This window comes from Sminthopsis crassicaudata, chromosome 1 (genome assembly GCF_048593235.1).
Source record: "Sminthopsis crassicaudata isolate SCR6 chromosome 1, ASM4859323v1, whole genome shotgun sequence".
Classification (NCBI taxonomy): Eukaryota; Metazoa; Chordata; class Mammalia; order Dasyuromorphia; family Dasyuridae; genus Sminthopsis; species Sminthopsis crassicaudata.
This window is the reverse complement of record NC_133617.1, coordinates 304,156,703-304,171,395: the sequence shown is the minus strand read 5'-3', so window position 1 is coordinate 304,171,395 and position 14,693 is coordinate 304,156,703. Positions and strand designations below refer to the sequence as shown.

Here is a 14,693-nt window from a genome sequence, read left to right as displayed (position 1 = left end):
TATATAGAAATGCTGATGATTTGGGTGGATTTATTTTACATCCTGCAATTTTATCAAGGCTGTGAATTATTTCAAGCACATTTTTGGATGGTTTTCTAGGATTCTCTAAGTATATTATCACATCATCTGCAAAGAGTGATTGTTTTATCTCCTTATTGTCTATTCTAATTCCTTTAATTTCTTTTTTCATTTCCTATTGCTAAGGTCAACATATCAAACACAATATTGAATAATTGTAGTGATAGTGGACATCCTTATTTCATCCCTGACTTTATTGGGAATGTGTCCCAATTACAAATACTTACAAATAATATTGGCTGTTGTTTTAGATAGATACATGTTATTTTAAGGAAAAATTTCCCTTTCTCAAGCTCTCTTCTATTTTTAATAGGAATTTTTTCTGTATTTTGTTAAAAGCTTTTCCTGTATCTATTGATATTATCATGATTTCTGTTGGGTTTTGTTATAGTTTTCCTGTGAGAGAGGATTTATCACCAACTCTCTACAACTCTACAACTGTTAAATTGGAGGTCCAAGACAAAAAATGTACAGGACTAGGGACAAGGAGCATCACAAACAAATGCAAAAAGAACATATTAAAGTTACACAGTTTTCATTCATGGAAATGCAAAGCCTAACTTCCAGCTCTGTCCCCTACAATAAAGGTTCAGAACTTTAAAGACATAATAGCTGTGAAAAAGAAAGCAAATAAAAAAAGCCATAAGATTTCTACTTATTCATTTATAAAACTGTGATTCTTGGAGAGACCTTAAAGTAAGTGAATGATACAGACAAATATAATGTTCAGAAACTCAGTAACAAAGTGTGAATAAAAATTCCAGAATATATTAAGATGCTTAAAAATTATCCTCCTCTATCTTCATTCATTCGAAGAAAAAATAAGCATATACTGTGTCCATATGACTTTGCTTGGCTCTAGAGAAGTACTTGCCCTCTTCAAATGTACAGCCCAATAATTTCTAGGAAATATTGTTCAAATATGAGTTAGCTGATGTTTTACAGTGGAAAGAATTCCCATAATTTTATGTTCATAAAGGCAACACTGTCTAATGGATCAAGAGATGAATTTAGGGTTATGAAGAACTGAGTTGAAATCCTCCCTCCGATATTTATTGGCTGTCTGACTTTAAGAAAATCATCCAATCTTCCTCAACCTCAGTATCCTCAACTGTGAAATGGGGATACTAATAGAATCTATTTTACTGTTGCAATGAGGATGAAATGAGAAAATATATACTGAGTGCTTGGGAAGCCTTAAAATCCTATTTTACAGTTTATTATGATTTTCTGTCTAATCATTACTTCTCCCTCATATTTAATATAAATTTTCCCCACATCACCTATCTTGTTATGGCTATTTGAATATTTTTAGACTCTACTGATAAAATATCTAGGTTGATTTCAATGCAATGATTCAATCATAAATCTTTTACTTTCTTCTTTTTGTCTCCTCTCATGCAGCCTACTAAATGTTCTTTTTATTCTGGAACTGTGATCACATCCATACAGAGTTTCTTTATTCAGATTTTCATTTCCTTCCAAATGATTTTCTGAATCAAATTTTAGGATGACTGAATTCTGGCCCAAGGTAGTGTTTACACACAGACACACAAACATAATGGATTGAAGCCCAGTATAAGTGAATTGTCTAGTTCAATAAAATAGCCAATTCAATTAAGCAACTGATTTAAGATTGATTTTTGTTGTTTGAATTAATTCTAAATTGGTGTTTCTCCAAATATGGTCCCTTTTCTTTCTTCAACTGTGCACCACACACACACACACACACACACACACACACACACAAACATGAATGAGGTTGAATTTTCCAATAAAAATGTATTAGGAAAGACTGAATGCTAGAGCAGAACTGTGAATTTACCAGTCTTATATGAAATGAAGCAAAATATCAGAATTATAAAAATATATAAAACAAATCTGCTTTTCTTGGTCATGTATTTTTGTTTTGGAAAATAGTCATCTTTCATAAAAATATGATATTTGTATTAACATGTAAGGGTTTATTATTACTTTAAGAAAATAAAAATATTTAAAAATTTCATCAGTTTCAATATCTCAATAGGTAAATATAAAGTTATCTTGTGGTAGGTGAGAACCATATCCTACTGACAAGAGACGTGACTATTGATTTTCAATATGAACATTTATACCTTGAAAATTGCCAAAGCCTACAAGTCAGGATTTGATGGACTGAATTTTAAAACAGAAACTATATTAATAATGCAGATTAGAGTTAAAAGTCTGTCACATATACTTAAAAAAAGCCAACCTTTTTTTTTCCCCTCAAAAGTTCATTGCTTCTGACCATCACCTCTTCCAATCTTCTAATTTCCATTAGCCCCCAAACTCTTTTCTTATCTCCTTTCTATCTCACTTCTCTCTGGAGTAAAATATGTTCAAATGAAAATGTATGTTATTCCAGCTTTGAGCTAATTCTGATTAGAGTAAGATTAAAAATTTTTCTTGCTTATCCCCACCCTCATTTTTCCCTTCACTTTTTTTTTTTTTTACTAAATCATTTATGTGAGATAATTTGCCCCATTCTATCCCCCTTCTTCCAGTGCATCTTTCTTTCTAGTCACTTAATTTAAAAACAAAACAAAAACAAAACAAAACAAAACAAAAAACCATTTGATTCCACGATGGCCAATTATGCCCTCTGTCCATGTACAGTGCTTCTAACTGTCCTAAGAATGACAAATTTCTTAGGACTTACAAGTGTCATCTTCTCACTTAGGACTTTAAGAGTTTAATTTTATTGGCGACTTTATGATTTCTCTTTCTTATTTACCTCTTAATGTTTCTCTTAAGTCTTTTATTTGATAGTCAAATGAATTCAGACTTGGTCTTTTCATCAAGAATGTTGGAAACTCTTCTATTTATTAAATTCTATTTTTCACCTTAATGGATTATATTCAGTTTTTCTGAGTAGATGAATCTCTATTGTAATCTTAGTTCCTTGGCCCTCCAAAATATCACACTCTAAACCCTCTGATACTTCTAGCTAATAAATCTTATTTTATTCTAACTGTGGCTCTATGATTCTTACTTTCTTTTTGATAGCTTAGAATATTTTCTCCTTGATCTAGGAGCTCTGGAATGTGTGTATCCTATTCTTGGGAGTTTGCATTTTGGTATCCCTTTCAGGATTTAATCAGTAGATTAAAAAATACCCTCTAGTTTTAGTATATCATCACAATTTTAATTAATAACTTCTTGAAAGTTGATGTTTAGGCACTCTCTCTCCCCCTTTTTCCTTCTGTCTATATGAGCCTAACATTCAGGTAGCCCAGTAATTCTTAAATTAGCTATCATTCTATTTTCCATTTCAGTTGTTTTTCCAATGAGATATTTTGCATTTTATTCTATTTTTTAAAATTCGTTTTTGGATTTTATTTGCCTGTTAGTTGAGGTTACAGAGTTAATAACTTCTACATGCCCACTTCTAATTTTTAAAAAAAAAAATTAGTGAGTTTTTGTAATTTTTTTTCCAATTTGGCCAATTCTGTTTTTAAGGAGTTGTCATCATCAGTGAATTTTTATGTCTTTTAGAATTTGCCTTATTTTCTTTAGTATTTTTTCTATCTCCTTTAACAAGTTGATGATTCCTTTCTAAAATTGTATAGTTTAAATGTTCTTTCTTATTCCATTTCCCCCAAAAGGGATTGTTAAAATCCATTTTGAGCTCTTTTTAGCAGTCCTTTTCAGGTTTGAGATTAATTTACATTTTTCTTTGAAGTTTTGAATCAGTAGATCTGAGATACTACCTGTTTTGAATTTGTCTTCTGAGTCTGTGTTTTGATCTTCACTGTTAATATAGTAATTTCCTATAGTCAGGTTCTTCATTCTTAATTACTCATTTCCCACCCTATTTCTTGAATTTTAAACATTTATTTTACTAGCATTTTATTTTTTTCTATTAAATATCAAAACAAATTTTAGTATTCATTTTTATATGATTCTGAGTTCCACATATTTCTCTCTTCTTTCCTCTTGTCTCCTCCTCTAAAAATAGTGAGAATTTGATAAAGATTATGTATATGCTATCATGTAAAGCATATTTTCATATTAGTTACAATTGTGAAAGAAGAACCAGATTAAAAGGAGGATGAAAAGTATATTTATTAAGAAAATTAAGTAAATGAAAATTATGATTTGATCTGAATTTAAATTCCATCAATTCTTTATCTAGATATGGGTAATATTTTCCTTCATAAGTACTTTGTACTTGTCTTGGATCATTTTGTTGCTGAGAAGAGCGTAGTTACTGATAGTTGGTCATCACACAACATTTATAATACTGTGTACAATGTTTACCTGATTATGTTCATTTCACTTTGTAACAATTTATATAAATCATTTTGTTTTTTTCTTCTGAAATCTGCCTGTTCATTATGTTTTATTGGACAATAGTATTCAATTACATTAATGTACCATTGCTTGTTTAGCCATTCCTTAACTGATGAGCATCTGCTCAATTGCTAAAATTTTGCCACATAAATGTTAGAAATATTTTTACCTATGTTCTTTTCCATTTCTCATGATCTCTTTGGGACATAGACCTAATAGTGTTACTTCTTTAAAAGCACTAGGTCAGTTTCAAAGCCTATTGGGTTATAAAATTGCTTTACAGAATTGTTGGATCAATTCACAACTTCACCAACAATGCAACAATGTCTCAATTTTCTCATACTTTCTGCAACATTTATCATTTTCCTTTTTTGTCATGTTAGTCAATCTGATAGGTGTCAGGTAGTATTTTGGAGTTTAAATGTGCACTAATCAAAAGAGATTTAAATCATTTTCTATATGCCTATAGATAACTTAATGGGACAATTGATATTTATGCACTTGTTCAGATTTGACTTTATTTGTGTGAAAAATGTTTTGTAATTGTGTTCATTCAGTTACCTGGGCTTATCTAGATGGGTATACTTCCAAGTATTTTGTATTGTGTAGTTATTTTAAATATAATTTCTTTTTCTGTTTCTTGTTGCTGAAGGTTTATGGTCATATAATGAATTGCTGATGATTTATGTGGGCTTGTTTGTCAACTTTGCTAATGTAACTATTTTAAGTAAATATTAAACTGACTCTATAAGGTTCTTTAACTATACCATCATATATCATCTGCCAAGAGCAATAGTTTTGTTTTCTCCTTGCCTAGTATAATTCCTTCAATGTCTTTTTCTTCTCTTATTGTTATAGCTAACATTTCTATATGGCATCCTTGATTCACCCCGAATCTCATTGGGAAGCTTTCTTCTCTATATTATAGATAATGTTTTCTGATGGTTTTAATTAGATACTGCTTATTGTTTTAAGAAACAGTTCTTGATCAGAGCCAAGAAACCATTGTGCATCGTAATAACAAAATTATGTTATGGTCAAGTTTGATTAACTTGGCTCTTCTTAACAATGTGGTTATTCAAAGAAATTCAATGGATTTGGGATGGAAAAATTCCATTTGCATCTAGAGAAAGAACTTTGGAGATTAAATGTGGATTAAAGCATAGTATTTTCACTATTTCTTTCTTTTCTCATGTCCCATTCCCTTTTGGTCTGATTTTTCTTGTACAATATGATAAATATGGAAATATGTTTAAAAGGATTGTATTTTGATAGTTAATAACATATCAAATTGCTTGCTGTCTTGAGGTGGGGAGAAGTAAAGGAGAAAATTTAGAACACAGAGTCTTAAAAATGAAGGAAGCTGTCTTTACATGTATTTGGAAAAAATAAAAGACTATTGCTAAAAAGGGAAACACTTGCTATACCCCTCTGCTCTTTTTTGTTTTTAAGAGCAATGAGTGCTTTATTTTGTCAAAAGCTTTTGCAACATTGATTGAGGTAATCATATGATTTTTGTCAATTTTCTTATTGATATGATCAGTTATCTTGATAATTTACCTAATATTGAACCTTGCCTGGTATAAATTCCACCTAGTCATAATGTATACTTCTTGTAATATATTACTGTAATCACTTTGCTAGTATTTCCCCCCAAAATATGTTTACATCATTATTCATTAAGGAAATTATTCTAGAGTTTTCTTTCTCTTTTTTAGTCTTCCCTGATTTAGTTATCAACATAAAATCTTTGTCATAAAAGGAGTGGGGTAGAACTCTATTTTTCCAAATAGTTTGTATATAGTATTGGAATTAGTTACTCAGTTTGTTTGTTGGAAGAATTCATTTGTGAACTCCTCTGGCCCTGAACATTTTTTTCTTAGAAATTTCATTAATGAGTTATTAATTTTCCTTTTCTAATATTGGATTATTTGATCATTCTATTACTCAATATCTTTTTCTAATATGAGGTTATTTGAGCATTATATTTCTATCCTGATTTGTTAATCTGGGTAATTTATATTTTCACAAATATTAATAAATTATGTTGAGATTGTCAGATTTATTAGCATATAATTGGTCAAAATATTTCTTAATTTTTACTTTAATTTTTTCTTTATGGGTATTTCTTTCACTCTTTTCATTTTTGAAACTGGATATTTGGTTTTCTTCTTTTTTTAGATCAAATTAAACAATAGGTTATTGAATTATTTTTCATAAAAAACAGCTTCTAAATTTATTAACTCAATTTTTCCCTCAAACTCATTAATCTTAGCTTAACTGGTGGTTTTTAATTTGTTGTTTTTGTAGTTTATTTATTTAGTTGTATGCTCAATTCATTGATATGTTCTTTTTCTATTTTGTAGATTTAAGAATTTGGAGAAATAAATTTACCCTTAAGCATGCCTTGGCTGCATCTCATAAATTGTGATGTGTCGTGTCATCTTTGTCATTTTCTTTAATGAAATTATTAATCATATCTCTGATTTGTTCTTTACTTATTTTTTAGGATTTTAAAATAATATATTAAAAATCTTTATCTTTCTCCATTTGATTTTGAGGTTTTTATGCTTTAATGCATGATTGTTTTGCATTATATTTTTTCTTGTAATTCACTTAATTTTTCCTTTAAGAATTTGAACACTATATCATTGGATGCATATTTGTTTAATATTACTATTGCTTCATTGTTTATGATACTTTTTTTTAAACAAAGTGTAGTTTCTTTATTTCTTGTATATGGTCTATTTTTGCTTTTGCTTTGTCTGGGATCAAAATTTTACCTTTGCTTTTTTAATGTCTGTTGAAACATAATAAATTCTATTCCAAACCCTTAACTTTATTCTTTGTATTTCTCTGCTTCAAATGTGTTTCTTGTAAAAATATATTGTAAGATTTAAATTTTTGACCCAAACTGCTATTTGTTTTTGTTTTATGGGAGAGTTTATCTCATTCACATTCATCAGTGTGAGTACTTACTATGTATTTCCCTCCATGCTATTTTCCCTCCTGCTTGTCCTTACTTTCTTTTCACCCTTTCCTTCCCCATCATTGTTTTACTTGTCAGCCACTTCATCTGATCTTCCCTTTCTTCTGTCCATCACCCCTCACTAAATTTAATTAATCTTCATTCATCCTTCTCAGTGGAGTAAGATAGATTTGAATATTCAAATAATGATTATATTGTTCCTTCTTTGAGAAAGTAGTGATGAGAATGAGATTCAAAAATGTCCCCTGCCTACCTTCTCCTTTATCATAACAAAGCTTTGATGCCTCCTTCATGTAAAGCAATTTATCCCATTCTACCTCTTCCTTTCTTCTGTACCCAGTGAGCTTCTCTTTCTCATCTTTTAATTAATTTTTGTGTCATTCCCCCAAATTGCCATTTTGCTTTCATTCTCTGTCTATATACATTACTTCTACCTGTACTCTTAGTGATATAATTTTTAAGAAATAGAAGTATTGAAGACTTCTGGATCCAATAAGGTGGAGTAAAGCTAGGAAACTGCTCAAAGATCTCCCAGTTTCCCTTGAAAACCACATGAAACCAAGATTCTGAACCACTTTCCAGCTCAAGACCGACTGAAAATAACTTCAAGAAAGGTCATTCTCATTTTGAAGAAAAGAGTGTTCAGCCCAATTCAGATAGACTTTGAGAAAACCAGTAAAAGGATGTCATTAATCACAGCAGATCAGCAACTAAGACATTCTGTCTTAGGTCACTAGAGGAGAAAATTAATGGAGCAGCTTCTGGTCCCAGCTCAGAAGGCAAACTCTGGAAAACAAAGCTGTTTCTTGAAAAGAATAGGCAAAGCTATCTCATGCAACAAATATCAAGGGGCCCCTGTGCTCAAAACCAAGGTTCAGAGCTACATAGGAAGATTGAGACAATTTCTCCTTTACTCCAGGAGCAGATTAGTGTAAAATATACTAGAATGGGGTAAATGATTCTGTGAAACATCAAGAATCGGTCAAACTGAAAAGAATGAAAAATGAAAAAAAAATGTGAAATACCTCATTGATAAAATAGATGATGTAGAAAATAGATCCCCTAAGAGACAATTTTATTATGATTAGCATACCCAAAAGCCATGACCACAAAAATAACCTGGACAGCATTTTTTCAAGGGATCATTAAGGAAAACTGAGCCAAAATTCCAGAAAGAGAAGGGGCAATACTCATTGAAAGTATCAGTCAATCACCATTGGGGAAAAAAAAAAAAGTTCCCACAAGGAAAACCTCCAGGAACACAGTTGTGGAACTCCAGAACTACAATCTCAAGGAAAAAGTACTGCAAGAGGCCAGAAAAAAATAATTCAAAAATCAAGAAGCAATAATCAGGATTGTCCAGGATCTGATAGCTTCTATAATAAAGAATAGAAGAACATGGGATACAGTATTCCAGAAGGTCAAGGACTTGGGATTATAACACAGAATTAACAAAACAGAGAGACTCAGCATCATCTTTCAGGAAATGTGATGAAACTTCAATGAAGTAAGAGATTTTCAATCATTTCTGTTGAAAAAAAAAGAGAAACTTTAATGTTCAAACAGAGGACTCAAGAAAAGGAAAACTAGGGGAAATATATATTATTTTAAAGTTAAACTGTTTCCATCCCTACATAGGAAAAAAGATATCTGTAACTCAAGTACATTATCTGTCACTAGGGCAGACAGAGGTGGCCATCAGAAGTACCAAGTGTGTGGTTGTGAATGGAATATGGTGTGATGACATCAAAGAAAAAGACATTAATGGGTGAAAAAGGTCAAGTAGATCACATGAAGAGATGAAAAAGACCTATTACAATCCAGGGAAAGGAAGGAGGAAGATGAACATTGTCTGAAACTTGATATCATCAGTTTTGGCTCTAACAGGGAATAGTTCAATCACTGAGTTGGTTATAAAAATTTAACTAACCCTATTAAAAGGTAGAAGGAGAAACAAGAAAGGGGAGAGGCAGGATAGAAGGAAGGTCAGAAACAGCAGGGAAACATATAAGAGAAAAGGGAAAGAAGTAATAGAAGATAAGGTAGTTGATGGCGTATACATCAAGTATTGATGCATCAAGTGGTAGAGCTGCCAAATTCCTACAGATGATTTTAAACCAGTTACAGAAAGAAATAGACAGCAAAAATACCCTTCCCATCTCAGAATCAGACAAATCTAACCACAAAATAAACAAGAAAGAAACTCGGGAGGTAAATAAAATCTTAGAAAACCTAGATATAATAGATCTCTGGAAAATATTGAATAAAGATAGATAGAATACACCTCTTTTCTCTGCAGTACATAACATCTACACAAAAATTGACTATGTAGTATAAGTAGTAAATAAATATGAAATTTGCAAAATAGAAAAAAAAATTGACTATGTATTAGGGCATTAAAAACCTCACAATTAAATGAAAAAGGCAGAAATAACAAATGCTTCCTTTTCATACCATAATGCAATAAAAATATACAAACGGTTAGGGAAAGATAGAGAAAAAAAACAATTGAAAATTAAATAATCTAATTCTAAAGAATGAGTGGATACAACAACAAATCACAGAAGCAATCTATAATTTTATCCAAGAAAATAATGAGACAACATAACAAAACCTATAGAATGCATCCAAAGCAGTTTTGGGGGAAATTTTATATTTCTAAACAGCTATCTTAATAAGAGAGTGAAAGAGTTAATCAATGAATTAGACATGCAAATAATATAAAAATTCCCAATTAAATACCAAATTAAAAATTCTGCAACTCAAAGCAGAGATTAGTAAAACGGAAACTAAGCCTTGGTTTTGTAAAACAACAACAACGACAATAACAACAAGAACAACAATAACAACAACAAAACATATAAGCCTTTGGTTAATTTGATTGAAAATAGGAAAGAAAAAAAAAATCACCAGCATCAAAAATGAAAGTGGTGAAATTATAACCAATGAAAAATAAAGTAAATCAACAATTAAGAGCTATTTTGTCTAACTCTATGGCAAAAAGTCTAACAACATTACCCAAATTGATGAATATTTACAAAAATATAAATTCAGATTAACAGAACAGGAATTAAATTACTTAAATAGTCCCATTTTAGAAAAAAAGAATTGAACAAGTCATTAATGAATTCCCTAAGAAAAATCTCCAGGGAAAGATAAAATTTAAACATGAATTCTACCAAATATTTAAAGAACAATTAATTCCAATATTATGTAAACTATTTGAAAAAAATAGGTAAAGAAGGAGAGCTGCCAGATTTCTTCTATGACAAAAATATGGTACTGATGTGGAAACCAGTAAGAGCCAAAACAGAAAATTACCAACTAATCTATCAAATGAATATTGATGCAAAAATCTTAAATAAATAAAACATTAGCAAAAGGTTACAGCAACTTATCAGCAAGATAATATATTATGAGCAAGTGAAATTCATACCAGCAATGTAGGGCTGATTCAGTATCAAGAAAACTATTTCCATTATTGATAATACTAATAGAAAAAAAACTCATAAATTACATGATAATCTCAATACATGCAGAAAGGGCTTTTACAAAATATAGCAACCATTATTTTTCAAAATACTAGAATGTATAGGGATATAGGGAGGTTTGCTTAAAATAATAAGCAATATCTATCTAAAACCTACAACGAGCATTATTTGTAATGGAAAGAAGCTGAATACATTCCCCAATTTATAAATGATTAAAGGATATGAATATCTTTCAGATGATGAAATTAAAGCCATTTATAGTTATACACACACACACATATATATATATAACTATAATATAGTTATATGAAAAATGTTCTAAATCATTATTAAAACTATTCTGAGGTACCACCTCACAGCTCTCAGATTAGACAGCTAAACAGGAAAAAGATAATGATAAATCTTGGAGGGGATGTGGGAAAACTGGGACATTAATGCATTGTTGCTGAAGTTGTGAGATGATCCAACCATTCTGGAGGATACTTTGCAACTATATCCAAAGGGCTATAAAACTCTGTATACCCTTTGACTCAGCAGTGCCATTAATGAGCCTCTATCCCAAGGAAATCACGAAGGAGTGAAAAAGACTCACATTGGCAAAAATATTAATGGAGGCTCTTTTTGTGGTAGCAAAGGATTAGAAAACGAATAGATGCCCATCAGTTCAGGAATGGCTGAACAAGTTGCAGTGTATGAAGATAGTGGAATATGTTATTGTTTCATAAAAATGATGAATAAGCTGATTTAAGAAAGACCTGGTAAAATGTATGTGTATTAATGGTGATTGATAGAAGCAGAACCAGGAATACATGATACATAATAACAGTAAGAATGTGCAATGATCAACTATGAAATACTTGGTTCTATGCAATGGTTTAGTAATCCAAAGCAATCCCAATAGATTTTGGTCAGAAAATGCTGTATATATTTGGAAAGAAAAAAAAAAAAACAAAAACAAAACTAAGGTGACAATGTAAACCAACACATGCTATATTCATTTCCTTTTTCTATTTTATTTCCCCTCTCCTATGGTTTTTCCTTTTTGCTGTAATTTTTTCTCTCCTAATGTGTTAAATGTGTGTTAAAAATAAGTACATTTTCTAGGAGAAAAAATGGAATGGAAACAATTTAGCTCTCTTGAATCTCTTGTTTTCTTTCCCTTTGACCCTTTTTGGCTTCCTCTGGATCTTGATAATGAGATCATATTTTTTTTTTTTTGTTTGTTTGATTCAGTTTTCATGATTCTATTTCATTGAATGACTCCCCTACTCTTTATGCATCATGCATATTTTTGTAAGTTGAGTGATTTTGGGTGTATTCTTAGTTTCTTTGTCTTCCAGAATATCATGTCCTCTCACCTTCAATTCTTTAATGTTACTGATACTAAGTCCTGTGCCATTCAATTTGTGGCTTTTTTAACATTTGTTCTTTTCTGGCTATTTACAGTAGTTTCCCCTTAATCTGATAGTTCCTTCCACCCTTCTACCTCTTTTTTAATTAAAAAAGTTCATGATTCATTGGGAAGTTGTCCAAGATGGTTTTACAAATCAAAATCATAATCTTTCCATTTTGGCAATAATAAAATAAATATTATTTTCCTTTTTTTTTCCTTTGTGGTACCTGCATTTGAAGCCTCATTTTTACTGAAAAGAAATGACTTCTAAGTTTTGACTTTGAAAACCAAACCATATTATTCTTCCTTCTGGTAAAAATTTAGGAATATAGTAGCAGCAAGTGTGACTGTTACATTAACTGTATATTAACATGCTATCACTAAAAATCTCTATCAAAATGTCAACATGTTTATCAGAGGAAAACTAAAAGAAAAACTAAAACTAGGGAGAATATGGTTGTAGTCTGCCTTCACTCTTCTCATTGTTTTTCAGGTTTAAATGTAGAATTACTGAGTAATTCTCGCAATGGTAGCAAAGCATCTGGCATTGACGTGAGTCTCATGATTTTAGATTACAACTGGAGTTCATTATCCTCCCAAAGCAGTTGAATTAAACTAAACAGTGCAAAGCAACAAAAAGTAAAACATCAGCAAAATATTTTATCTGTACAAATATCTATAAGTACTCTTAAGAACATACATAATTTTTTAATGATGATTATTACTTTGGGGATAATATGGTGCTTGTAAATTCTTAATGCCTAATTGTGTGTGAATTTAGCTGGTGTTAAATTTTAAAGTATGTTGTGGGATTGCTATTTGTTTCTTAAATTAAAAAGCTACAAAAAGTGAAATAAGAGAAGAAGCATTTTAAAAAGGTCCCCCCACAATCTTAGGACTTATAGGGAAGAACCAGACCATGAAGGTAAAATTAATGAATGATTAAATATTTTAAAAAATAAAGCCAAAACAGATTACGTCTCATACTTTAAGTGCGTATGAAGGAGGTTTAATAACTGATCTTTTGAGAAAACTCAAATATCTATTTAGCTGCTTTTCAAACTCTTCTGGAAAAATGCTTAGAAAATCTGAGTACAAAATTCACTCAATTTTACTGATGTAAACAAATATAACCAAACAATTTGCTTTGTGATGTATTAATTTTTTTTACTGACTGCCATTGTTAAGTGTTAGATTGCTGTGTATGGAAAAAACCTGTTTTTTTCTTTTCCTAAGCTAAAGAAGAAAATTTTAATTTCTGACTGAAATGGTGGTATTATAAAAGTGGAAAAACATCATAAACTATAGTATAGTATTTTATAAATTAACATTGGAATAATTTCTGACTGTGGTACAAAATTTGATATTTTTAAGCTTTCCTTTTAAAAATAATTGACAGAAGAGTCTGAAAAGAAGCTAAAATGGAAAGTAGCTCTTTTTGTCTCAGTTAGGTCATTATGAAGTTCTTAAACCTCATTTATTTCCATTTTAGGGAAAATAAGCCACTTTTTCACTTTTTTGCGCCTACTAAAGACTCACTTTTTTTTCATTTAAAGAAGTAATGCATGAATCTGGTAAAAAGTAAAGACAGTCCACTTACTAAAATATAGTCTTCCTTTCATAAATCCAGGTTTGTGTTATTTGTGGCAATCACAGTAAACAGTATCTTTTAATTTTTTACTTGCTGGTTTTTTTTTTTTTCTGTTCTCATATTTGTTATTTGACATCTTCTTTGCTCTCATTTCTCTCATTAGGTCAAATAATATCTAGTTCTGACAGATGTTTCTATGCTTTGGACACCCAAGTCTTCCATTTTATTTCTTGTTATTTCAGTGAGTACCTATCTCCACTTTTTTGAATCAAATTTGTTTCTCAAATGGATTTTTATCTTCTTCAGTGTTAACAAGCAAAATCTGTTCACTGAATTCTGTTGTGGCTGTAAAGGATTCATGTTCTGTTATGGAGAAGCCCCTCCCATGTATGGAAGTAATTGTCTTGGAAAGCTGCATTATCTTCCTGTCCAGCCATGGCCAGAAAGTGCATTTACACTTTTCCATCAAGGACTACTTTTTTTAATTGCCATCTTTAGTAGGCTCATAGTGTTCTACAAACTCATCATACATGAACTGAAGTGTGAGTGCAGTTTACCTACATCTCCACTGCCAATCATTATCATCACTTTGTAAAGAAGTAATGAACTCTGGTTCTTATTCTTGTTTGCAATCATTGTGCTTATTGTCTAGAGTTGCTGATCACTGTCAAAGGTGCAGTTGGTGAAAGTATCTGAAATGTTCCTTTAGTTTCTTTAGGATAGAAGTATTCTCGTTCTTTATATTGAGAAAATAGCACAATTTGTACTTTCTTCTTTAAAAGAAACATATTTTTTGAAGTTTCACTCTGAGAGACAGAAGAGAACATCTAATATACC

At 30.6% G+C, this 14,693-nt stretch overlaps 1 pseudogene; it reads right to left on the bottom strand.

Moving 5' to 3' along the window:
• Positions 1 to 13,902: 13,902 nt before the first annotated feature.
• Positions 13,903 to 14,492, bottom strand: LOC141549808 (ras-related protein Ral-B pseudogene; annotated as a pseudogene).
• Positions 14,493 to 14,693: the final 201 nt, after the last annotated feature.